Here is a 25,394-nt window from a genome sequence, read left to right as displayed (position 1 = left end):
CTAACAGATGTTAAGCACTGTCATCTGATAGAATAAAAGCCAACAGACATGGATTCTCACTTCTCTAATTTTGTAGGGATTATCAATATCTTCATACTTAAGCATTGCTGGAAGAGGTTGTGTTCTCTTGGAATGATCTCCATAAAGTCCTGCCACACAAGATGGTGTCACTACCACTGATTTCTGAGGGACCTGCTCATTGGCATTAGAAGACCTACAGAAATAATTCATGATATTTCTGCTTGCCTAAAACCCTATGCTGTATTATAACATCAAGCCAAGCCTACCCCCAACTGAGGTGTTAATAGAGGCTTTTAGGAATGAGGGCAATTATTTTGGTAAATAACCTTATGATTCTTTACAAGTTGTGGATGCAATCTGAATAGTGAAATGGGATAGGATTCATCTCTTCTAACTTTAAACAGCTACAATTCAGGTACTTTGCCTAAATTAGCCATCTTAACTTCTTGCATAGTTGATTTAGAGGTGTTGGTACTCTAAAGATATTCTTCTCATGCAAAGGTGGGATGACTCAGACCATGCAGTGACTTATCTCTCTCTACTAACCAGAGACATACAAGCATAGATGAGACACTCTTAGATGGACAAAATGTGAGGAATTAATCTTTCCATTCACCTTTGTGGGCCATTGTTGGTTTTTTTTAAATGATATTAGCATGAATACTGAAAAATTCTGTCCCAACTGCATTTTTTAAAGACAGAACGATTAAAGTCTGATTACAGAATCAGAACGATGGCACTTTCTGGAAAATTAGGGCTAGAAAAGGTCTATCAAGTATCAAACCAAAAATAATTTTTGCCACCTCAGGGATGAATGTTTAAAAGCTGAAGGGACTTTTTCTTTTTTTTTAATTTAGGGAACGGTTTTAGGAGTCTTTTACTTTCTATTTTGTGATTCCTCTTTCAGATGGCAACTTGGCCTGTCAGTTTTGTGTCACTGCTTGTTTATGCCATTAATGTCATTTGGAATGACAACACTAGGAAAAGGTCAGGGCTATTACTGAACAAGCTTACCCCCTGGAGCCTAATACAGTCAACACACTGCGATTCAGCTGCTGGGAGTGGCTGGAGAGATGGCAGCAGGGAGAAATATTTAGGTATTTTTCAGTGCTGGTCCGTGGAAATCATACCTTGGGGCTCAAGAAGGGACAAAGCCAAGAGCAGCTCTATGCTTTTGATTCAGGTAATGTATTCAGAAGAGTTAACAGCAAGCTCCAGGATTTGAGGAGGCAAGCAGAGCTGTCTGTTTCTTTTTATTAGTGCATGGATGCTAAATACTGCTCAGAGAATGAAGTTTGATCAATAAATCATATCCTAGTTGTTGTTCTGCATTGGCTTCTTTGTCTGGACTGTTAGGAAAGGACCATGTGTTTGTCTTTTTTCTTTCCCCCCAGAGTAAAAATACTTCAGTAGGTAGGAAAGAGGAAAGCAGCTGTAGCTGTAGCTGTAGCTAAATACAATTTGCTGTTGTCTGTGGCTTAGGTAAATAACCTTGCATGTAGGTGACTCCTGCTAAGGTAGTTAACCAAATAACCAAAAAAATCCCAACCCAAAACTATAACAATCACAACAGTTGATCAAGAGCTACGTAAGCAGGAGGAGTAGAGAGGGCAGATAATCCTTCCTGAGACATCTTCAGATCAAAAATATTCCACTTGCCTACGCCAAGGCCAGGTGACAAACCATGTTTTTGATACGCCATCAGATAGATAAGATTTTTTTTTTTTTTCAAATCATCTGTGGTCAAGACTGTAAGACTTCCATACTGGATATCATCTTAACAGAGCCCTAAGAACATCATTAAGCTTAGTCCAATGAAATTATTTACATATTCAAGTTGAAGGTGTGTCTACCATCCATGTTGGAAGCTACAGGAATATATAAAAGTTCTTTTTTGGAATGATCCTTGGAAAAACTGTGAAAATAAAGACATTCAATATGTGCTGAAAGTTGTCCCAAAGCACACTTACTGGTTTTTCTTTGAAGTAGTGAAAAGAGAGAAGCTAAAAAAATAGGCAAACAAACAATCTTCTCATCAAGGAATGATGAAAATGTGAAGTTGTAAATACCTGACAAGTAACTTCTGGTTTTTTGCCCACTGGAACTCTCTTTGCTCCCAATAGCAGAGGAAAGATATCAAGAAAAAATGTAAAGACAGGTTTGTCTGCTCAAAGGTTATTTTTAAACTAAATCTTTGGAAATGTTAGATCTTATCTTTCTCTTGAAGAATTGCTTGGTAAAAAAATATATTATATAAAAAATACACATTTGCTGATTAAGAAAAGCCAGGTGTAACAGAAAATGCCTCTTTCAGGCTTTCAGAATTTTTTGAATTCTGCCTTTCTTAGACGAGAAAAAAAATCCTCAGTGCTTGACTTTAGACTGAGTTTTTATGCCTTTATCACATGAAATCTTGAAAAGATGCAAATTGGGCTATTGCAGCTATACTTCTATTTATTTACTTTGTTTCTATTTTACAAACATTTATCTAGCAATCTTGGCACATAATTTTCCATGAAAATAGTGACAGAAATTCAGACTGATCCAGACCTATAAAACAAAATCCAGACTCACCATTGAAAATACAAGATCCATAAATACTCATAGTCTTGCTGTCGGATGGGGAGGGGGAACATGGGAGACTTTGTAATAATTATTATTTTTTATTCCATGGTGAAAAACGGAAGCATTGACAAGGGCAGCCTGATTAGTCCCATCTATGGCACAAAGTTCCCACTTCATTTTGAATGGGACATTCTGCTTCTTACGTCAACAAGGATTCCTTCTTTTTCAATAAAGATGGGCACATTCATTAGGAGAGTCTCCCTGGACATTTCTCTGCAACCATTCACCCAACTTTGATAGCCCTGCGGCCTTTAATGAGAAAGAAATACCAAGTCACAGCTGGGGATTAAAGCGAGACCTTGCAGCTAGCTTGCACGTGCTGTACCAGCTCAGCTACGAGGCATGCCATACCATGCCAGAAGTGCTCTTGCTGTACTTGAAGCCCCTGGGTTTGCTCCTCAGCAGTCTGACTGGATTAAGAAAGGAGTCAAATGCTGCTGCTGCACTTATCAGAACAGATCTGAGTCCAAAACAATGAAAACATAAGGAATCAGGATTATAGTATTTTCCCTTGATACTCTTGTCAGAAAAAATTGCTACAACAGAAAAACATTAAGGGGCTATGCTCTTACTGTGAGTTATCCAGTTCCCTCCTTAATTTTGGTCTGCTTTTTGGAGGTGATGACTGCCTAAACTCTTGAAATGCAAAGCCAGGGTGAATTTGTGTTGTGGAGGCAGCTTGACAGAAGGTCTGAGAAACAGACCTTTCTAACACAAAGCTTCAGCAGACCACTGTCGAGAAGAATAGAAGGGAATTCTTGCACATTACGAGCAAAAGCATCTGTCCCTTCAGTGTGGCAAACTGCAAAACCCCAGCAAACGTGTCTGTTTTGATAAAAAGCACGAAACAATAGTTACACATTACTGCAGGAGGCTGAGGTCTGTGGGAATCAACAACTGAGCTGTCCCATCTCAGCCAGCATTGCTGGATTTAATGCATTCACTTGCCTTCCCCTCCCTACTGGTGTGCCTATAATTTCCATCTCTATGAAGCCAGACATCAATGACAATGAAATTCATAGGGGTATATTTTGGAATGCTAAGTGGTGAATTTTGCATCCAGGCAAGCAGCTTTCCTTTAGAGTAAGTGGGAACGGGAAAAGTTGGACATTAATCTAACAGTAGGTGTTGTCCTAAGATGCTGGAGAGGTAACACTTTTAGAAGAGGCTTATACTCTGTGGGATCTTACAAAACAGAAATAGTAGGTAGGAAAGAGGAGATTTAAGCATTTCACACAAGCCTTCCAGTGCCTCAGTTTCTCCATTGAACAGAAATCTGCACGTTATACTCCAGAAGAGTCTCCCATGTTTCTTCACGATATGCTTTTATCAGCCTCTGTATGCAGAAGCAGCCTTTGAAATCAAGCTAAGGGCGAATTATCTACACAGACTCAGGCATTACAACTGCAGTATGTAAACGATTGCCTTTCTTTCTTGCAAAACTGCAGAACAGAACAGCAAAGTATCTTAGGTATGGTGGTTGGCCAACAATAAACAAAAAGACTGTAATCTCTGAAAACTAATACAGTATAGAGGGGCTGCATAGCAAGATGAATGAAAAGCTGTGTGGTGTGTGGAGTGTTTGGAGTGATTTTTTTTGTTGTTGTTGTTTCAAAAGGAGTTTTTTTACCCCAGGCCAGAAGCCTTTGTGTCAGGGAGACTGTCTCATTTCTCTGCTCAAAGGCTGTCAGAGATGACTGAGATTTGAAAATGCTTTCTGATGTTGACGAGGTCAAGGGAGACAGAGCTGCCTACCATCAGTCGCTGCGTCAGTGGTGGGATGGGAGGACACGTGAGAGAGAGAATGGAAAAAAAAAAAAGTGAAATTATTATCTCTGGAGAACCAGATAAAACAAAATAAATAGTATAAAATAAAATAAAATACAGGAGAAAGAAGAGGCACAGGTCAAACAGTCACACCAAAGTTTATGGCATTAGTATTCAGCTGGAATAAGGGAAAATATCTTGGTTCCCATCTGGGGATGTTCTGAAGAGAGGGAAACTGACTGGAGGCAAAAGACATATTAATATTACTCCACTTAATCAATACATAAAATCCTCCAATGTGTTTTTTGTACAAACCTGCTCTGCAAAGTTAACACCTGCAGTGTTTTCTGGTTTCATCTAATTGTGCTTGCGATAGTTCAGATCAGGACTGCCCAAACCAGCCAGGAATTGAATCAGGCCATGGGAGTGGGCAGATGAGATGCCACAGATTGTACCCATCTTGCCAAAAAGAAAGTGGGACAATGCCACTGTCACCCTTAAAGAGGAATTCTCTCTGTTCCACCTCACAAAGAAGCAGCAGGAAGATCCTTGGATCAATCTGGGACGTTATATTTAACTGATTATTCCCAAAGTTCACAAAAGCATCTTGCACATGGGATATAGTTCTCTATGGGCCATGCTTCTACACAAGGCTACCCAGCTGGTCTGATCTTCAATAACCTTACATCATGAATCTGTTCAGAGGACAAAACACCTCTATAGGACAACACATATGGCCAGCTTTAGAGTACTTGCGTGGGTTTCCTGCATACCAGTGCACACTGGTAGCTGGTTTTATTATTGATTTCACAAAAATGTTAAACAAAGACAAAAAGGGATGCCATTATTTATAACTAGAGATTTATACTGGCTACGTCTTTCTTCATATTTAGAGCTCTGGTTTTAGCTAAAATTACTGACTTTCTGAAATCATGGGTCAGGTTTGAAGGTGTCTAAGGAAGCTTTTAAGACGTTGTGGACATCCATTTCAGACAACTTTGTCCAAGGCATCCTTTTTTTGTTATTATTAAAAAACTGAGTACATTTGGGTTTCATTACCTTTCTGGGTGTTGATGGTGCCCAGTTGTGCTGGTGGTGGTTCTTGAACTTAACAAGGTAACAAGCTGCAGTAGTTTAGCACAGAAAGTGAAAAACAGCAACAAAGCACGGCAAATTCTGTGACAAATACCTTCCTGCAGCCTATTGCTTCCGTGTTTACTGGAACTGAGACAGGCAAAGGGTTCCATATGCACAGCAGAGTAACTAACGTAGGTAAAATAGCTTAAGTCCATGTCTCCACTATGTTCCCTTATAAGCAGGCAAAGGTAGACTTTCTGATCCACATGTGTTGGGCAGGAAGCACAGTTTCTGCTTCATGGTGCTTTCTAGTTTGCCCAAAATCTCAGCTATGTGAGCCATTCATGACTGCGGTGCTACAAACCTCCTCCTGCTCCATCATTCTTCAGTTTGCTGCGGTGCTTGGTGGACCACAGGAGCTGCTGCCTACTGTAGAATGCACTCTTAGTGTTAGAGGGAGACTGTAATGATGTGCTGGGATAATGGAATGCCGCCCTAGAAAGCTGTATGCTTCAAAGCATCCTAGAAAGTGATAAAAGTCTTGTTTTATGACAGCTTCCTTGCCAGATGACCCAAAGTTTAAGAAGTGGCCTGCATGTGTGTGGCAGGTGACTCTTTTGACTTATATACAGGAAAAAAGACATGGGAGAAGGCATGTAAACAAAGTCCATATGTACCTGTTAACATTGCCTAGTGAGCCATAATCGAGCACCAAGGAATACGACAGGACATCCAGCAACAACATATTGCTGCACCACATCCCAGTAGCCATGCATGTCAGAAGAGAGGGCATAGCAGGTACCAAGGACTTGACTGCACATGCCTGCACTCACAGCTCCACTTTAACACATTTCCACTCCCAGATCCCATTGATAAAGACTCATTGCAGTCTCTCCGATCCCTAAGGATTAGTATCCCTTTAATTGTGTTGAATTAGCTGTTTGGAGGGTTGATATCTAACCCTGAATCAGTGAAATAATCTGGTTTTAAATAATGCTTTCCTCCAAAGACCTTTAAATTGTTTTGTTGGTTTTTTTTACTTGTGTGCTTTGATTTACGTTGGCTGTTTCACAGAACTGGTTTGGTGGTACACCAAATACAGTCTTAAACCAGTACAGCTGGGTGGGAGCCAGTCTTCAGAGGTCATAGCAGTTTTGCTTTAGGTAAGGAAGGAGGTTCTCTCTCAGACTCTGCCTGAACAGATCAGGTGAAACCACATTTATTTCTGTATTAACAAATGTGGATAACAATTAGTTCGGTATTAATAAATAAAACAGTACCAGACGCATTTAACACTAGAGCTAGGTGCCATGGAATGGTCTACATCCATGGTATTGAACTGTCTGGACCTCCAAAACTGAGTGGCAGCATCCAAACTACCTAATGGCAATGGTCTATGGACCATCCTGAGTCCCAGACTGAGTCAGGGTATCATTCAGGGCAACGATAGCTGGACTACACCAGGACAATCACAATGTTTAGTCTCTATGCCATGGCCTGGAACTATTTAATTTGCTGTTATAGACATAGTCACAGAGTTTAAATTTTAATTCTGTCAAAACCCATTGTTATTATGCGTTTTCTTTCTTTCCATGTCAATCCAGCCTGAGGTCCTGAATCTGGCTGCTTGTTTCCATCTTGCTCGTATCTCCATCTACTCTCCTGCGTATCACCAGTTCTACCAGTTAAATTATCTGTAGTGTTATGTTGTAAACCATATCAGCGGAAGGATTGTGAGAGAAATAAAGACAGCAGTACACAGCATTAATCATTTGCTTGCATTAATTTATTTATTTCAAAGTGAAGGCAAGATGCATTAATCTCAATGTGGCTTCCTGATCATTATTTTATGCTAACAGTGGAGAACGCCAAATAATCTAGTGTATGACCCAAGCTGAGGCAGATGTGGAAAGCGATATTGCATCTACACTGTCACCAAGGAAACTAGAAGCAATGACAGTTTTCACCAGCTGAGCACTCACCTCTGTGCCTTTAGTTCACCTGGAGGTAGCAACCTGACACTTTCATTAGGGAAGAGTGAAGCAGAAGGTATAAAAATAGCAGTAGAAAGAAAACTACAAAAAAAACAGGGAGAGAGAGAATAAGAAATAATTTATTCTTTTCCCATCTACTTACACAGTTGCAATAAGATAGGTGATTATAAAGCAGGGGAGTTTTTGGTCTTGCAAAAGTGAATTCATTAGTCCCAAGAAACTTAGGTCTGCAAAGGCGGTTGAGTACTACCCCGTGAGATACCACCTAGGGCAGAGCTCATAGTAACTTCTGAGACAGAAGCTAAAAACATCTTTGGATATTTGGGCTAAAAATCCCATCCACTGTGTAAGAAAACAAAGGAAGAATAACTTTTAACACTGGGGGACTCACATGAGGTTCCTAAGTCTGTAATCAGCTTAAAGGTGTAAATTCAAATAACCCTCACTTCACACTCTCTTTTCTTTAATTAGACCTACAGATAAATAGAAATAAATATGATTGTTTCTTTGCCTCTAAAATTTCCATTTGTTTCAAACTCCTTTAATTGCTACTTCAGTGGTTATGAGATAAAGATTTGCTTCTTACCTTAAAACCTCATCAAAACGAGCTTAAAACATAACCCTCTCCCTTCCTGGGGAGAAAATGCTTCTTAGGTGTTTTCTGCATCGACAGGCTCTGGGACTTATCTGTGCTTATGAGGAAAGCAATTTTCTCCTTCTAACAAGATTTTACTCTGGAGTAAAATATATTTTATTTGGGATAGTTTTAGTTTGTATAGCTACAATAAGCTTCCACCTATTTCTTTCATTTTATTTGTATTTTTTAGGTGATCTAGAAGTACTTACCCTAGTCATTTAAAAATCAAACAAATAAACACATAAACACTATTCACGTAGCTCTCTATTTAGAAAAAAAAAAAGAGCAACAACGAAAGCTAGTATCCAACAACAACTTGGAGTAGATTTACAGTTCTTCAGCTTTTGCTCTAGCCCTGGAGCCTGATGGACGCTGGTGTCCTTGGAGGAATGGTAGAAGGAATTGCTAGGGGCCAATTGCTGATTTTATCATTCAAACACAAAATTTGTTACACCACTTTATCGGTCACAGGGAAAGCAATTATAGTGTGGTTCAATTTTCCACTCAATGGCTGTACTGGGGATCAAAGTCAGGTTTTTTATGACGGAGAAGAAAAATGGTTCACTATTTTATTTGTTATTTAAAAATAATAATAATAAAAAGCTTACAGATCTAGTACAATACCGTGTTTGCCTTTGTGCCCTTTTTCTTTCTGAGACAGAGCTGATTATTTAGGGTTTTCTCTTGTTAAATAATCAGGATATTTTGTTGATGGTTTGTTCAGGCTTTTTTTCTTTCTCTACTCATCATCTACTGTACATTGCAACGTAGAAATGAAATTGTGATGCTTAAAAGCGGCACAGCATTAGAACTCTAATCACAAACACTGGAGGTAAAATAATCTTTATGCCACACTTGTTAATATGAACTGTTTTCTATTGGTACTCTTTCAAACAAGAAAGATTTTCAGTGTTAATATGAACTGTTTTCTATTGGTACTCTTTCAAACAAGAAAGATTTTCAGTGTACACTTGTTTTTTTTATGTGCTTAGCCATCTAGAATGTGATGCAAAATACTTGACTATCATGTTTAACAATCCATTTACAAAAGCAAAAAGATGCGTTGGATGATCATACAAAAAAAAATTGGGTTGGAGTCCACCATAACTGATAAACCACCCACCTATTTTAACATCAAAAAAAAAAAAATTATTCATTGAGAAGAGGACGAAAACAAGGAATCAGAATGGACAACAGAGGAAGGGAAGCACATTTCCTTCACTGGGGGTGAAGTAATCACACTTACACAGAGCTTTCATCTGCAAAGCTCTTTACAAATGTTGACTAATATATCCTTCAGACACTCCTGTGCAGTAAGAATTTGAGCAGCAAGAGCAAAATGTTGCCACATCAAAGAAAATCACATCAATTATTTAGACAAATATTTTAATCTCTCATTTTCAGAAAGCAAAACAGAATTTCCTCAAGATTTTTTCTTCTTCATCTCCTTTTTTTTTTCTTTTTGAATAGTTTTAACATAGTCTTGCTTCTTAGAGTGGCTGCACAAAACAACATCTCAGACCATCTCAGACCAATGTGCAATTTAAAGTTCTTCAGCTCACTTTTTTTGTTGTTGCTATAAAATTACCTCTATCTTTCTATCAAAATCAGATTTTTCCTTACTAACAGTAGTCTCTGTTCAGTAGGAATATTGTGCCTTCTCCTATCAAGTGTTCACTTTGAATGTGACATGTTGCAGTCAGTGAAAATTCCTGTATTATTTAAGTTAAGCAAATTCTTGAATGCCTTATTACACTAAGCTTCAACACTGAGAGCAATACCCAGAAAAAAGTTTGTTAAAATTCACCCATTGTGTTTTCAGAATGATAAAATAAAAAAATTTTAAACTTTGGGTTTTTGGTGGAAGGTTTTATTTTAATCTTGTTGTACTTCCATCAGTGCTGTGGTTCATGTGTGATGAGGCTTTTGGTGAATATGTTACAGGACCCAGGTTATCAAGTACCATCTGCGAAATAACACATACTGCAACTTCTGCTAACAGGATGTGAACCCTCCAGCAACCCGGAGAAAGGTCTCATATCTCAACACTCAGCCACAACGTTGAACAGCAAAGATCTTGCAACATGTCCTGGATATAGCATGGATGCAGAGTGGCTTTGCTTCTCTTGAGTCAGGGACCTTTAATGGCTTCTAAAGACACTGGATTCACCAAACTGGATATTTCCATGAAGGTGCTGGAAAAAGTCCACAGCCAAGCATCTACCAGGTTGTATGTGATCTTTTCCACTATGAATTTTTGATCTTCTGATCGGTCAACAACAGTTCAGACAATAGCCGCTCAAGAGAGCTGGGAAGAAAAGTCCGAAATAATAATCCTCCCAACTCCAAAGTCATTAGAAATCGTTAAAAACTTCCACTTGCCTTTTGGAATAGTTTCTTATGTTTTTCTTCAAATGATCTTATGTATTTATTTATCATAGCCCTATAGTTTTAATCAACATTGATTAATGATAGAACCACAGACATTTTTAAGGACTTTGCGCTGGGGGTTTAAAGAAAGTCTGTTCCTTTTTAAAGAATAATTTTTGTCTGAATGATTTAGACTAGCTCTACCACTCAGATACTATGGAGAGGATCCTCTTGAAAAGTTCCCAGTCTGCCCTGACACAGAAGCAACATGGAGCTTGACTGGTAGTCAGAATTCTTGTGCATACACACATATACACGTGTGCACAAATCTACATACTCTGCGTTCCAGCCAGTCCAGAGCAGGGACTGCAATAATATTCTTTTAGAGCAGCCCACAGGTTCCTTCTAAAATTTACGCTAGCAAAGGTCATAATAGCAGTTCCCACTTTTTCTGTGTTTAGTTACAAATATGAAAGCAAAAGAAAATTTTGAAAAGAGAAGAAGAAGAGAAGAGACAAGAAAAGAGGAAAGGAAAGGAAAGGAAAGGAAAGGAAAGGAAAGGAAAGGAAAGGAAAGGAAAGGAAAGGAAAGGAAAGGAAAGGAAAGGAAAGGAAAGGAAAGGAAAGGAAAGGAAAGGAAAGGAAAGGAAAGGAAAGGAAAGGAAAGGAAAGGAAAGGAAAGGAAAGGAAAGGAAAGGAAAGGAAAGGAAAGGAAAGGAAAGGAAAGGAAAGGAAAGGAAAGGAAAGGAAAGAAAAGAAAAGAAAAGAAAAAAGAAAAGAAAAGAAAAGAAAAGAAAAGAAAAGAAAAGAAAAGAAAAGAAAAGAAAAGAAAAGAAAAGAAAAGAAAAGAAAAGAAAAGAAAAGAAAAGAAAAGAAAAGAAAAGAAAAGAAAAGAAAAGAAAAGAGAAGAAAAGAGAAGAAAAGAGAAGAAAAGAAAAGAAAAGAAAAGAAAAGAAAAGAAAAGAAAAGAAAAGAAAAGAAAAGAAAAGAAAAGAAAAGAAAAGAAAAGAAAAGAAAAGAAAAGAAAAGAAAAGAAAAGAAAAAAGAAAACAGAAAAGAAAAGAGAAGAAAAGAGAAGAAAAGAAAAGAAAAGAAAAGAGAAGAAAAGAAAAGAAAAGGAAAGAAAAGAAAAGAAAAGAAAAGAAAAGAAAAGAAAAGAAAAGAAAAGAAAAGAAAAGAAAAGAAAAGAAAAGAAAAGAAAAGAAAAGAAAAGAAAAGAAAAGAAAAGAAAAGAAAAGAAAAGAAAAGAAAAGAAAAGAAAAGAAAAGAAAAGAAAAGAAAAGAAAAGAAAAAAGGAAAGAAAGGAAAAGAAAAAAGAAAAGAGAAAATCTCAGGGGGTTAAGTCTGACCTGCAAGCAATACAGCTCAGTGTGAAAAACCTTCTGCTTCAAAATATTAGCTCTGAATTAATGCTCAACAATTCCAGCTTCTGTAACAGCAAAGCAAAGCTCATTCCCAGGCACTATTTGAGGAACCAAATTTTGTTTAATATATTTGCCTGCTTAGAGTAAAATAAAAATAAAAAATCATTACTTTGTCCTCCCCAGCTATAAAAGTAACCAGACAGCTCCACTCTGACAAATTCAAATTAGCAGCAGGTTTCTCCCACTTGGGAGGCAGCCCTGGCCTGTAGTCAGAGATAAATTTTTCAGTAAACCTGCATCTAGAGTGATTAAGGGAAGCCTCCCAATTTACTCTGTTACAGCTGAGCTGATAACATAGCAGAGTTGCCTTTTTGCTGATGCCCAGAGATGCTATGCAGGGGAGCAGGAGCGATGGGATAGGGGAAGAAAGGGAAGAGGTCAGTGACTTGAGGAGCTCTCCAGCTGTGGAGAGTGAAACCAGGTTCACCCACCTGACTGCAGGTAAAGGGACCGACACTGTCCTGACGGATGCTACTGAGTCTGTTTGGCCATGTCTCATAAATAATAAGTTTTGGAAGATTCACGATAAACAGGATGAAATTAAATGCACTGCAACAGCTAGAAGCGAGAGGCAAATATGTCCTTAACTCAACAATAACCACCAAGTGCCATAAATTCACTACACTCTCTTCTCAGTCCCTTGCCTTCCTTCTGCTGCTTCCTCATTTTTTGGCTAACGTTTCTCCATTTGAGATTTTACTTTGAACAAAATGCTGATCTCACAAAGATATGAGTCATTTCAGGGACTGTTTTGTATTTACAAGATTTATTACTATGGAAACAACTTGCTGTGGAACATGACGATGCAGGCTGAGTTTTTAAGGAAAGAGTCAACAGCTTTAACTCCAGATTAGAATTGTTCGGGGAAAAATGTACATATAAATGTGCTAGTTTAAGCAGGAGCTCTGAGATGTAGGGCATTGCTGGGAGGTGAGACTTTTTCATTTGAAGTGTGAGGTTTTCTCAATTATCCTTTTTAAGGATCCAAGAGATTTGCACAGCAAGCAAACGCATCTGACATACAAGATCATATAAAGATACAAAGGATCATAGATCAACTGCAGTTGCCATATGGGATCACAGAAGAGGCATGTGGACACAGGTCTTGTGGTGGAACGTGTGAGATTGCAGTTGAAGGTTGAATCCCTGCTCCATAAATAAGAGCAGATGCCATGCCCAGTATTGTTACAGAATCAGTTCTGATAACCGCAACAGCTTTCCAGACCTTCAACTTTCTTCTTTTATTTCTTATAATTTGTGAATGACTGTGCCAACCTCTGAGGATCAAATTGGTGAACTCCAGAAATAAAAGCAATGTTCTCCAGAGTGTGAGCTAGAAGAAGCGAATTTCTGAGACAGCAGAAGTAACGAGCTCTCTGAAGCATCACAGAGAGTGGTCTATCTGAGACGAGTATTTTTTCTCTCATTGTCAGCTGGAGAAGTCACCTTGTAATGGTCATGGTTTAAATTATCCTGTGTACTGCAATGGAGAAGGAGCTTGATTTTAACAGGTCATTTCAGAAAGATAGTTCAGCAAAATGTTTCTCACCACCTCAGCTGAGAGGAATTACTGAGTAGCTGTTCATTTGGGGCTAGCAGTGAGTTTGCATTAAACTCCAAATTCTTTGGAAAGTAGACAAAATTAACCAAAGTGGAATTCTTTCTCTGAACGTTATAAGTGGAGAGCAACTGTTCTCAAATCTTTACACAAGCAAGAGTGAGAATTGTCTTATGATGGGTGATTTCATGGTCCATTTATTAGTCGACAACTTGGAAAGTCTGGATTCAAATATCTGTAGCTGAAAACAGATAAATACCTTGTCAATTCCTTCTTATGTTCACCTAAAAATACAAAAAGGACAGTAAAATGCTCATTCTTGTACTTAAATGCTGGTAAATCAGTCTTAAGTCAGTCTTACTCTGTGTACCAGTAGGAATATTTGTGCGTTCTTTTTTCAACAAAGGCCCAAAATAAAGTTTTGGGGGGTTGTTTCTTGTTTTATACAAGCCTTGTGATAGAAATACACAATATCATATTTTAAAGAAAAGAAACACTAATGTTTGATGGCATTTCTTTGACAACTTGTCATGTCTCAATCCAACTCAAAACCACATCTGACACACCAAAAACCTTGTCTTGATGTGTCTTGTTTGGATAGTGCCAGTCCATGATATGACCTGAAATCCGTTGCTTGAGGTCATTTAGACAGACTCATTGAAGCAATATATACTGGCTTCATATACTGGCTGCTGGTCAATGAAAACACTGTCTAGTGTGACACTGGAGACTCTGTCCCTGCCTGAAAGTAGTAAATAGCTTTGATTTGGGGAAAGGAGGGAAGGGAACAAAAAGTATCTCAAAGAGAGAGTTCAGTAATATGGCCCTACCTCACATGAATAGTCCCTGTGGATCACCTCCTTTTCTTGCATGGATGAGCACAGATAAGGATAGCTCAAACCTAGAGTGCACCTCACTTGGAAGAAATTAACCTTGGTTTTCCTCCCTGGGTTTGCTACTGTGTCACCTTGGAAAAGGTCTTACAACAGTTGTACTCAATTTTTTCCAGATGGAAAGAGTGGGAGACTCCTACTTCAGCGGATGCACTCCAATAGCTGCACACAGCAAGACTGTGAACCCTTGCAAAATTGTTCAGATAACTTTCAGAGAAAATCTACCATATAGTACATATCTTCAGAGTGCTAGGGAAAATACTAAGCAAAAACAAAGACCCTAGACCTCTGTTTTCAATGCTCTGTCTTGTCCTGAGAACTGTAAGGTCTACAGTAAGTTAACTCAGACTAGTTTATATCTCCTTGGATAACTACTGCGGCTTAAAGAAACAAGAACTATGTCTATACCAGTAAATTAAACATGCCTAGACTAATTCTCCATCACTGAGGCCAGCTGGCACAGGATGGCCCACATCCGTACTCTTGAACTCTCTTAGCTTCTCGAGCAAGGAGGCTGCATGTGAAGTGCCTACTGGCATGGGTCCTTGGCTTCCCCTAATTTACAGTTGCTTTGGGTGAGGGCTAGAGGCCCAGAGCCAAACAGTCTCCCATTCGCACAGTTTAATGGTATAGATTATCAGGTTTGAGTGCTTGGGAATATTACCTGGAGCTGTTTAGTTTACTGACAAATATCACAAGCATTCCCTCCTCCAAGCATTTTGCCAAGGAGAGTGCAAGTAAGCACTCATAGGAAAGAACAGAAGGCTGTGGTCCTTCAAATAAAGCCTTTACCTCTGTGACCCTAAATTGTCGCTCTTTTCCTTTCCTCTGAATTCCACCAGCCTTGACCCATCTCACCAAGGCTGTTGAAGTGCCAATTATCCCCACTGGGATAAGAGTGAAGCTTTCACAGATCCTCATGCCATAAAGATGCATTAGGTTGTCTAATCCACTTTCATTGTATTAACACCCTTGGAAGGCATTAACATTTCACTTAGTTTTCAATTTATCGACAGATGTCTGTATTAAAGCTTTGTCAGAAAATTATCTACACCTGATCTGATGACACTGAATGTTGGAAACTCCATCCCTTGCCCTGGCAATGTGTTCCAGTTCCACATTGCCCTCACCGTTTAAAATGTGTGTCCAATTCTTCATTTGAATTTCTCTGCTTCCAGCTTTCAGCATTGGATTTTGTTATGCCTTTACCTGCCTGACTAAATAGCCTGTTAGTTCAGGGTAGTTTCTCCTTGAAAAAGTAATGCTGCTATGTCTTCCTTTTCAATGAGTCTGGGCTCTTCAAGTCTCTGATGAGAAGATGTTTTCTCCCAACTATCTGGGAGCAATTTTCCAATGTATTTTTCCACTAATGACATGAAAACACCTGTATTGTAGACTCTTTTTCCTCCTTCTTACTATTTCCCTATGGTGGTAGGCAGTATCCAGTAGAGCATATTAGCCTTTCCATACCTGGGGCTGCCTCAGAAATATCACTGACCTGGTATTGCCTCATGGCATTCCCTCCTACTGAGTTTCCAGTCCTCTATAGTCTATGCTAGAGACTAAACAGTGGTAAGGCATGGGCGCAGGGTCTTGAACGCTATCATCTGTGCTGTTAAATAGTTAAAGGGTTTCTTGCAATGCTTTTGGCTTCCAGCACAATTCCTTAGTGGACTTCAGGAGTTAGCACAGCATTTCACAATAGCAGTTTGGTTGATACCAACTATTTTATCATAGCCTAGTGCAGGTGGATCTAGACAGGTTGGAGCAATGGGCTATGTTTAATGGAACGAAAAGCAACAAGTCCAAAAGCCAGATTCTGCACCAAGGATGGAGTAATGCCAGGCACAAGTATACCCATTATACTAGTATAACCTAGTGACCTTCTATGATGGAGTGACTACATAAGTGGACAACTGAAGAGCTACAGACGTTGTCTATCTGGACTTCTGTAAGGCCTTTGACACAGTCCCCCATAACATCCTTCTCTCTAAATTGGAGAGACACGGATTTGATGGGTGGACTGTTCTGTGGATGAGGAATTGATTGGATGGTCACATCCAGAGGGCAGTGGTCAACGGCTCAATGTCCAGATGGAGATCGGTAACAAGTGGTGTCCCTTGTGGATCTGTATTGGGACCATTACTGTTTATTATCTTTATCAGTCACCTAGACAGTAGGAATAAATGCACCCTCAGCAAGTTTGGAGATGACACCAAGCTGAGTGGTGCAGCTGACATGCCTGAGGGATAGGATGCCATCCAGAGGGACCTGGACAAGCTCAAGAAGTGGGCCTGTGTGAACCTCATGAGGTTCAGCAAGGCCAAGTGCAGGGGGCTGCACATGGGTCAGGGCAATCCCCAGTATCAATACAGGCTGGAGGGTGAAGGGCTTGAGAGCAACCCTGCCAAAAAGGATTTGGGGGGGACTGGTGGATGAAAAGCTGGACGAGAGCCATCAATGTGCACTCTCAGCCCAGAACATCAACTGTATCCTGGGCTTCATCCCCAGCAGCACAGCCAGCAGGTTGAGGGAGGTGGTTCTGCCCCTCTTCTCCGCTCTGATGAGACCCTACCTGGAGTCCTGTGTCCATCTCTGGAGACCCCAGCACAGGAAAAATATGGACCTGTTGGAGCGGGTCCAGAGGAGACCACAAAAATGATCAGAGGGCTGGAACACCTCTGCAATCAGGAAATGCTGATGAGAGAGTTGGGACTGTCCAGCCTGGAGAAGAGCAGGCTCCGGGGAGACCTTAGAGCAGCCTTCCGGTACTTGAAAATGGGGTTGTAAGAAAGATGGGGACAGACTTTTCAGCAAGGCCCGTTGCAACAGGTCAAGGGGTAATGGTTTTAAACTAAAATAGGGTGGATTCAGACTAGATATAAGGAAGATATTTTTTACAATGAGGGTGGTGAAACCCTGGCACAGGTTAGCCGAAGAGGTAGTAGATGCCCCATCCCTGGAAACATTCAAGGCCAGGTTGGGCAGGGCTCTGAGCAACCTGGTCAAGTTGAAGATGTCCCTGCTCATGGCAGGGGGGTTGGACTTGATGATCTCCAAAAGTTCCTTCCAACCCAAATGATTCTATGTTCTAAAAGCTTAGACTTCTTTTCAGAAATTCCTTTGATAACTATTCTAGATAGAAGTTCAGTAGCTATGCTAATTGCAGGCAAAAATACATTTATTTGAATCTAACCAAACCTAGTAGAGAGACTTAGTTAAAAACTGTTCTCTAGAGATTTAGGAACCCCAAAATAAAACTAACTACTAGTGACTTTTCACAACTAGCTTTCATAGTTGAAAAGAGTTATAATAATTGAACAAAACTGCTCTTTTTACCGAAGAGTCAGACACCAGTTCCACCTTTTCATTATATCAAACTCCTGTGAGGAGATGGAGAGGAGAGGGGATTATCAGAACCAGCCTCACCTCTTTCACATAGAAGACAAGCTGCTTTGGGGAATTTGCACACAGAAGAGCCAAATGAGATTGCTGTATGGGGAAAGTGGGGAAGAGATTTCAGTTCTCACATTTCCACTTTCTATGCTCCACACCTCTCCAGCACCTGTTTTCGCAGCACTTTCAGTGTGGTGTTTCGAGTAGGGTGAATGTTGTCATTATTAAGTCAAAGTTTCTGATATCATGCTTTTTGCCAGAGATTATTTCGAGTGTTAATACACTTCCTTGTGAATGAGTTCCCTAACTTCCTGCATTGCTTTCTGTCATGATTTGGATCACAACAGAATTAACAAGACATCTTTTCACTCCTTTCCTGCCATGCATTTTCTGCAGGCACAGAAAGTCTTGGCAGTGATTTGTCTTGTCTACTTCAACGGTTGAGCTTTTCCTCCCAGAAGCAATCCAGATTTCCATCTATGAATTGCTTCCATAAGGTCAGGAAAGGTTATTTTACAAAATGGTTTTCCTGGAGCTCCTAGCAGTGGTCCTCTGTAAACCCCTTGTCTGGGGGTAACAGGAGCAGTTTGGCAGAATAAGAGAGGGTTGCTTGAAGCCTGTGGCATTTTCCAGAGGGGCAGGGCTGAGTTTCCAGGCACAATGTCTCCTCCTCAGAACGGGGACAGGATATTTAGCAGGAATTCAGAAAGGAACTTTGCAACCAGGGGATCATTTAAGAGAGAAGTCTCTCTGTTAGCTAGTCCCTGACTTGCAGAATATCTCAAGATGGCAGCCACCTTCTAAATACATGGGGTAAGTATGACACGTGGTATTTCGTATGCTGAGATAAATTGAATCCCGTCTCATACTTACATTAGTCATTAAGTCTGATTGTACTGTTGCAACCCCATTCAGTCCTGTGGAAACAGCAGATGGTTTGAAATGGCGTTATAGGTCCTGAGAGAGTAGGGTTAAATTTTTAATAATTTTCGTATTCTTTGAGTCTATAAAGACCTAGTCTTCTGTTTGGCTACTCATTGTGCTGTATTAATCTGAACTATACAGTAACCCAGCTCCAAATACTATAAACGTTACTACATCTATAAATCTTTGGAACTTAAGACAAGCTGAAATGCTCTACCTAGTACCTATGAATAAATGGGCAAATGAGGTTTTCTTATTTATTTACTTCAAAAAGGAGAGTTACAAAATTCAGGACAACAGGATTAGCCCCACCAGAGTCAGAGCCTACTATATATTGCTTGACTTAGAAATAGATAACCATTGTTAACAGTTTGTGTTGTCAATTGGTATGTGAATGTATATCTGAAATACAATTGGAAAAATTGGCTGCAAACTCTATACTTAGTTGAAGACAGTTTACTGAACCAAATCACTTCATTATCACCCTTACTTGGTCATTCACAAACCTGGATTTCTGCCTTGTGTGCAAAAGCTCTAAGTTCTGTAAGCAATACGACTGTAAACAGTACTAAAAGCAAGAATGGATGATTAACTGCAGAGTAGCAAATTTAATTTGAGCAGTTTTGACAGGTTGTGTTGCTTGGATTGAACTTGAAATAACATCTTGACATATCAGTAGTTCTTGTGCTTTTCCAGGTTCCTTAAGGTGTTGAGTCGTATAACTTGATGACGGAGTGTCAAACCTAATGTGTTAAACCTGAAGAAAGAAAATAACAGATACTATGATGATCAACACATGTTAAAATATGTTTTACTGTTTCTAATTAAAAAGAGTATGTTTTCAGATATTTCAGTTCATATATAGCAACAGCTTTGAAATGTCCCCACTGTGCAAAACAAAAGGTGCATACTGTTTTAAATGGATGGAAAAAACAGATTAAGACATTTCCATTCAAATTAAACAATAGTTTATGGGTTTAGGATAAATAGTTTAATCTGTTTCTGAGGCTAGGAACACCCTTAAACAAATTTCAAGCCAAAATATCGACACCAAAAACATCTAGCAGAATAAAGACCAGTAAAAGGTATCCACTAGGAAGTATGTGATGTGAAGTTATTTAGTGATGTTTGCATGCAAGTAGATGGCAGCCGCATAAGTGAGAGATAACAGAATAGTTGAGATGGAGAGTAAAATTTATCATAACATGTCTAGTGATGATTAAAAGCCTGTGCTTATTAGATGCATAAAATGTATTACTAAATCATTTTTGGAACATATAATTTTCCAATTATTTATGCATCACAGTAATTAATGATAGGAGGGACAGAGTCAATGATTCACTGTGTAATACATATGGTAGTTACCTGGGGAGGAAAAAATTACAGAGCTACCAATTATTTGCTTTAATGTTTTTGTAATTATGCCCTACACCCAAGCTGAAAATTTCTCTAATTCTTTTTTAAACCCTTCATTCCTAACAAAGAAACTACTTTCTTTTTAGCCCTTCAATTAAGTCTAATTTTTAAGCTGCCATCCAAGAAATATACAATTCCATAACTGCCTCGTTTGTTTTTATATTTTGCTGGCAACAGTCTGAAAGTATGAAATCTTGCCCTTCAAGCATCTTATTGATGAACTAATTTAGCCAGTCTGAAGGATGATCTCCTGTTTAATACACGTGGCTGGGATTTGCGTGATCTCAGTTTCTTTTCTATTTTGGCCTTAACTTCTTAACTGCAGGAAAATGAACCAAAGCCCTTGAGGTGTTTCTCACCGTGTAGGTCTTTATTCCTCTGGGTGGGAAGAAAGCAATAATTTTGCATTCAGCAGAGTCACTTGTGCACTGCACATTTCTCATGTTCCCCCTTTTGGGGTGGAAGGATCTACACATGGTGAGAAAGAAATGCCAAGCAGAAAAAGAAAGCCCACAACGTAGGGCCATCTGAGTTGAACAGAATCACAGAATCGTAGAATCATTTGGGTTGGAAAGGACCTTTAAATGTCATCTAGTCCAATCCCTCTGCAATGAGCAGCGACATCTTCAATTAGATCAGGTTGCTCAGACCCCTGAACTCATTCTTATTTGTTTAATTATTTATTAAATAAGAACATGTTATTCAATGGCACATGACTACAGTGTAAATGTTTATATCTGAGCTCGCCACATTGGACTCCTCTCATAGACAATGGAAAGAAACGAACACCCTCGAGTAAATTCATCTGATGTATCTAGGAGGTTTTGTTTAAAATGCCATAAATTATGTCCTAAAATGTCCCTTTCTCTCAGTGGACTACAAAGAGCATTGTGGGTAACTAGCTTAGATGAACTTTCTAGCTATTTAAAACTAGATGATTTAAATCCCTCCAACTACGTCTGTGCTGCCCTATGAAAATTCTGGCACTGGAATGCAGTTGCACATACTCTTAAATGTTTGAGTGGCATGGCTTGTTTTTTTTTCCCACATAACAAAAGCAATCTCTGAAACATCTCTCAGACACTGCCCATGAGCTAGCACTAGGGACTATTCCCAGAAAACAGTCTGGATGCATCTATCCAGTTTTGGAAAAGTAAAAAAAGAACAGTGTAGGTGCAAACTCTTTTGTGCCAGTTTGCCCCAGGAGTGGAGAAATATCCCAGTTCATACCAAGATTTGGGTGGACACTTTGAATCACAGAATCACAGAATCACAAAATGGTAGGGGTTGGAAGGGACCTCTGTGGGTCATCTAGTCCAACCCCCCTGCCAAAGCACGGTCAACAGCTACCACCAGACAACCACATGTAATTTGGGTAGAAAGCACACAGGTCATGCAGCTTCACATACTTATTGCTGCTTTTACCATTCTTCAGCTCACAGTGAGCCCCTCACAAGGCTACATGTTGTCACACATAGCTCATCTGCAGGGATATTTCTTTTTTCTAGTCCCACTCAAAACAGAAGTCACGGCAATTCTTCCAAAAGATCAGGCTGCATTTCTCACACAACTGTCAGCATTTGGGGAGTTCAGTGTCATCGTTTCCAGGGAGCATGCTGAAACAGAGTGACCTGATATGAACTTCTCCCTTTCTAAGAGCCCTATCTAATAATCTCTGTTTTGCTGTCAGATATGACAGACAAAAGTCATCTCGTCTCTGTGGGCTGGGCATGGTGCTCCCAAACAATACATGCAGCTTCCGCAGGACAAGAGAATGCATTTCCTTCGAGCCACAACCAAAAGCCTTTTCCAGAGCAGACTTAGTAGTGTTTAAAGGATTTATTTAATTCTTTTCCCTCAAATAGATGAGATTGGAGGGTTAGACTTTCCTGTGAAGAATATTTTAAAATAAAAAAAATGTAGTGCATTTTGGCAGATTATGTGGGTGGTATATGAATCAATAAAGCTTCCAGCTACACAAAGCCTTTGGGTGCATAGAGATGTTTGCTTGTTTTTTATTTATTCCAAACAGAGCTAAATCTGAATAGTTTTTTTTCTTTCTGCCAAGAAATGAGGACGTAACCCTCCCCCCACCCTTCCCTGTTCCCTGTTGTGTTACAGTACCCATATCAAGCATTTATTTATTGCAAATATTCATAAGGAAAAACTGTTGATGCTAATGATGGAACAAATATTCTCAAGATGCTTCCACCCTATCCACTCAGGTATCTGAGTATATGATATGTACTGGAGATTAGATATCTTTGTGCTTAGCTGAGTCTACTGTTAGGCTACACATACTCTGGTGGAGGCATTGGCGAAGATGGTAGAAGCCTTAACTGATCCCAAGATCAATGGAGCTTTCTGGGTTGCTGGTATAATGCTGCTTTTAGATAGTGTGACCTGGTCCATGCTGTAAATTTTCTGTGGCAGGAATAAATTACAGGTGTTTTTTCCTCCATTTTTACCCAAGCTTTTTAGCATGCTTGTTGTGGCCAGAACTGACTGCTCACTCTGGAGTGTGTGAAGTTGTCCCAGAGCTTCTGCATTGAGGTTCTAAGTTCCTGAAAGGCACCAGAAGGTGTCTATGCTGACCAAAATCTGTCATGGAGGAGAAAAGCTGAGGTACTAATTCTTACAATTTTCCCAGCTCTACTGAAGTTCATATTTGAGAACAAAAGCTCCAAATTTTAGTAACGAGAATTTAGCTTCCACCCAAGCTCCCACCTTTTGTAACAATATCTCAGATTAGGAGAAAGAAGACAGAACAGCCATTGCTTTCCAAGACCTTTACAAGGGCCATTTCACTCTGCAAAGACACCTCCATGGAAAGGAATGCAGATAGGATCTATGCAGTAGACCAAAATGGTGAATGTCTTACCTAGAAATAAGTTCTACACTCATGACTATGTCAGTGACGAGTATTTACATCACAAAAGTCTTCTAGAAAAGCCTGGAAATGCCATGGTAGTAACATCAAGATTAGGATCCCATCTTTCAGCCAGAAATTATCCATTCTGCCATATTTTACATTCCTGTTAGCTCTGGGAATGCAAAATGGTTGGAGAGTGGATAATGGAGCATTTAGACAGAGCCATCAGCAAGCAAAGTGGATGTGTATAGGCCCTGAAGTTCAGCTTGAGCAGCAGCCATTACTAAATTGATGCTGCCCAAACTGAAGGAGTTATTTATGGGACTCAAAAACAGACCAAGTGGATCACATTTACTTTCTGTGCTATCATAGGAATTAGATTAATCATCATAATGGTCCCCTTTGATTTAAAATATCTGAGAGTTGCCTATAATTTGCATATAATTGGAACTTGCTGATGGAAATTAATCCATTTTCTATGTGGAGATCAATGACAGTAACAAATACTTGGATAGAAGCATGACACTGCAAGGTCCTAGACAGTTGTATATCAAAGTAAGAATCATATGAGCAAGTCTGGAAGTCTGTTAAGCAACTGTCTGTATCTGGGGTCACTGTCTTCATTCCCATCACATCAAAGAAGAGAAACAGGTTGAGGGTGCCATTTACTTAATTTAGAAGTCTAAATTGGATCACATGTGTGGCACCCTGGTTGTACCTGGATGTTTGAAGAATGCTACAGCAGCCTCACAGCTTTTGGCTGTATGGTTACAGCAAATTGACAGAAGGCTGAATGACTTAACAGAAAAGAAATCTGGGGCTTTGCAAGAAAGGCTGGAGATCTCTTAGGTGAATTTTTCCTAAATTATTAGCATTGAGACTTTCTTTCTGAAAGAAAGTATACAAGTGGAGATAGTATCAGCGAGAGCAGCCGGTAAGGGTGTCAGCCTACAATTTAAAAGGCCAAATTTAGGAAGCTAGATGTAGCTATCTAGGTTTGAGTTCAGTGTTTAGGAGTTTTTAAGAGGGTTTAAGAGGGTGGATGCTGTTAGACTGTGCCAGCTGACGTAGAGGCCAAGGAACGGTAGCAGCATTCAACATGCCAGCAAAGTCATAGCATTTGTGCTTTTTGATGATGTGTATTTTTAGTTCCACTTAAAAGCAGAACAGGCTCCTAGTTTTCTTAGGAACTTCTTTAAGCTCAACTTTTTATTTCTCTGTCTTTGAGGCATACAGATATTTTTTGCAAATCTGGCCCTAAATGATGTGACGAACATCAAAAAATAGCAAGGAACAGGACATGCAGTTATGCCTGCTATTTAACTACTATTGCTTTTGTAACCAAAGCTGTTGCAAAGCTGGTCTTATCTTGCATTAGCCAAATTTCATGTCCTTTGTTTCAATGTCTCCTACTTCTGTTGCTCTAGCAGCCCTCAATACCTTCTCCTGTTTTTGTCAGCACAGAGCAGTATACTGTTATTAATGTCTCCTCTCATTCCCAGTCCTTCCTGCATCTCTTTCCTGTTGTTGCCTCCAGTGACACGCAGTGATGATAATGGGATGCAGAGCCAGTGGCATGCTACCCCAAAGCCCTGCTAGGACTAGTTCAGAGGTACAGAACTGCTTAAAAAGCCAGGAGCTTCTCTACCCAAGGGGAGGAAAAAGGAATTGCTTGCTGCATTAGGATCTGAATGCTCCTTGCCACTTCCTAGCACAGCAGTTTAGAATCAAGCTCCACTGGATGATAATTGTTTTAACTACCATTGTGGTTCTCTCTTTTGTCCAGGGGCATGGCTGGGGAGGATGGGTGAAGTTGTTCAACTGATGTCTGCCTAATTCACAGGGTATTCCTAATTGGTTGGGATAGATCTCGCCGCCCTCCCTTCTCTCCCTTCCCCCCACTGAGCTGCAGCTTGATCTTTTACTTACAGCTTTTCCAAAGAAGTTTATGCTTTCTCTATACAATCTGCATAAAAATAAAGGCAACCAACATGAAAATATTCTGAACACAGTCAAGATTAGAAACTCCTTCATTTTGTTACCAGAAAGAAGGAATGATAAAAAGAATCGATAAACCATAATGGTGCACAGTTTTTATAACACTGTGATAAACTCAGCCAACTAACAAAGTCTTCGCAAGGGCACGGTTAGTGATAGAGACGACCATATCAGCTTCATTCAGAAGAAACATGTCATAATCAGATTTCATACTTTGGATATTTACAAAGATGGTTCCGGTAGCCCAGAACTTTAGATTCATTTAAAGGAAGTGCGTGCTATCTCTGAAGTACAAACTAGAGCTCCTAAATGAGTTGCATCTGATTTTCTACTGGGGTGGTAGAAACCTCAGTGCTCCCACTAGCTGAGCTGGGAGCCACCTAGACCTGCTTGGTAGGCAGCACGAGGCACTACAGCATGTCT

The sequence above is a fragment of the Opisthocomus hoazin genome, chromosome 2, assembly GCF_030867145.1.
Source record: "Opisthocomus hoazin isolate bOpiHoa1 chromosome 2, bOpiHoa1.hap1, whole genome shotgun sequence".
Taxonomy (NCBI): Eukaryota; Metazoa; Chordata; class Aves; order Opisthocomiformes; family Opisthocomidae; genus Opisthocomus; species Opisthocomus hoazin.
This window is presented reverse-complemented; position numbering follows the sequence as displayed.